Source organism: Mesocricetus auratus, unplaced genomic scaffold (assembly GCF_017639785.1).
Source record: "Mesocricetus auratus isolate SY011 unplaced genomic scaffold, BCM_Maur_2.0 Super-Scaffold_4256, whole genome shotgun sequence".
NCBI classification, from domain to species: Eukaryota; Metazoa; Chordata; class Mammalia; order Rodentia; family Cricetidae; genus Mesocricetus; species Mesocricetus auratus.
The window spans coordinates 65251118-65254003 of NW_024429182.1; positions in this window are offsets into that span (position 1 = coordinate 65251118).

Consider the following 2886-nt stretch of genomic DNA (forward strand, 5'->3'; position numbering starts at 1 on the left):
TATTATTCATTCTTTAAAACACTCAAAAGAGCTTCAAGCTTGAAGAAATTACAAACAACATGCTAGATTCAATTGTGTTTTTTTTTTTTCTGGTGCAGGGGCTGGAACCTAAGGCCTCACACACACTAAGTTAGTTTTCTGCCACTGATTAATGCCCCAGCCTACTTTAAAAATGTTTTATTCTTGTTTCAGAAAGATTTATTTTCACTTTTGTGCATATGTGTGGGTGTGTGCACACACACACATGAGTGTAGGTACCCTTAGAAGCCAGAAGAGGATCCAGATCCTCTGGATCTGGAGTTACTAGTGGTTGTTAGCCTCTTCATTTGAGTTCTGGGAAGCCAACTTCAGTCTTCTGAAAGAGCACTGTATGCTCTTAATCACTGAACCATCTCTCCAGCCCCTATAGTTTATCCTTAAATCCCTAGCAAAGCTAGGGTAGGGAAAACACAGAACTAGATAAAGACCCTCTCGGCACCATGACCCTGAGACCTGCCTCCTTAGACCTCACTGTCTGCATCTTCACATCCGTATAATGGCACTAATAACAATCAAAGTCATCTTGTTTACCCTCCTTGTAGAGAAATTTAGCAACAGCCAAAACAAACACTCTGTGTTTTCCACAGTAATACAATCTAAACATGAGAATTCATTTCACTTTTTATGGAAGTTATTTTTTTGTCATTTGTAATTATAGCATATTTTCCAAGCATACAGAAAAGTAAAGAGAACATGATATCTGCTCCAATCAACCCAATCTAGCACTTAACTGTTTGCTATATTATCCTCAGTTAGGATTTTTTCACCATGTTATAAAAACCCTGAAATGTTAAGAAAAGAGAGAGGTGTAATGAACTCCCCTCACACCTACCACCTGCCTCTATAATTACGAAGTCACACCCACTCTTATTACAGTTGTAGCCCACCCCTATGCCCTGGGTTCCATAGAAACAAGTCTTGACTTTGATACCATTTTCACACACAAGTGTTTATGCTGCTAAAAGGCCTCTTAAAACCTACCAGGGGTCCAAGAACATGCCTTTAAAAATTAACAATTTCTTAATATCAAAAAGTGTGTCAGCATTCAGCCTTCTCCACTTCCCTCATGAAAGAGTTTTACAAGTCATGCACGCCAGGAGCCCAGCAAGGTCTGTGCTCTGCAAATTTGTTAGTTTAGAAAATTCTTTCAGCTTCTTTAGGTCCTACTTCTTGTGTACATCACATTTCCCTCTCTCTCTCTCTCTCTCTCTCTCTCTCAATCTCTCTCTCTCTCTCTCTTTCTCTCTCAGTATTTCAAGATTCTCATAAGATGGTAAAATAATTCAGAAAAATAATATAGCAAATAAAATAAAAAATTTAACAACTATCACATTGGATTGATAAAAGTAAGTACCCAATTTTCACTCTACTTTTTGACACGCTTGGAAATGATACTATAATGAAAAGTGAAAAAAGAATGTCTTTGGAAAAAGTGAAATAGGAATAGGTTTTTATGCTTTAAAATATAAGGATCCCTTGTAACTCATCCATTTAGACATAACAGGTTTCTGAGCATGCGAGTTGGTACTGTACTCAGTTTTATGTGCAATAGTATAACATTGGGCCGGGGCTCTGGCTTTGAGGTGGAGCCCTTGTCTAGCATGCCAGAGACCCAGAGACACCCTCAGTATTAGGTGGGAAAGGAAAAGGACTGGAATGTCCTTGAGCTCATTTATTACCTCAGACCCTTTAAAAACACCTGGCAAGATTCCTTAAACAGCACCCTGGGGCCTGGGGTCTGGGGCCTGGGGCCTGGGGTCTGGCCCCAGACTCTGAGTCAGTGGGACTAGGATGGCCCAAGAATTTGCATTTCTAACAAGGTCCCAAATAATACTGGCCTGCAGCCCCACTGTGGGAAACACTGCCCTTGTTTCACCATAATCCACACTTGACCAGCATGTCTCTCAAAGTATCTTTGAACACGGTTCTTTGTTGGGTTTGTGTTCAGTGCTATGTGCTGTCATCAGGAGATATAGCCTCTGGTCATCTGTGTGAGGCTACATCATCCTCTCTGTACCATACGCAGGGAAACTAAGGCAAAGAGTTAACAACCTCTTCTAGGTCACACTGGGCAAGATAGGTTTGAACCTGGGATGGGTTTTCTTGGGTGTGTGGCTTCGTATGAGCTTGCAAATGTGCAATCCCTTCCTTCTGCTGTCCTCTGTTGTCTGGCCTACTTCTAGGAAAAAGTCTATTTTAGCAGCAACCATTTGCATACCCTGAGGTAGGGCTCACACAGGAGGGCCAGGATAAATGTTTCCTTTGTTGTTTTAACCCAATGTTTCCTCTATTGCTTAAACCCATTTCAAAATAATGATTTGGTTCCCTGGTGTCCTGACCATCCAAAGGGATGCTTGTTCAGGGTCTCACTGTCCTAATGGGTTCATGAATGTGTATTATTCACTCAGTGTGTTTCCAAACCCAAGTCACCATTGCTCTAATTGTTTTACTCTTTCCTAATGGAAACTTAGTCATGTCAGCTCCTGGATCTTTCTGAGCCAATTTTCATGACCTTTGATGGCCCCTTTTTCCTTCTTGTATGACAGAATAGTGTAGGGTTTCTGTGTCAGTTGGTAGTTGCTAAAAGAACAGAAATAATAGAATGTACACACACGCACAGACACACATACACACACATACACAAACACACAGACACACACACATACACACACAGACACACACACATACATGAACAGACACACATACACACAGACACACACACAAATACACGCACAGACACACATACACACACATACACACACACACACACAGAGACACAAGAGGGGAATTATTAAGACTGACTTACAGGTTGTGGTTTGAGCAGTCCAACAATAGCTGTCTCACATT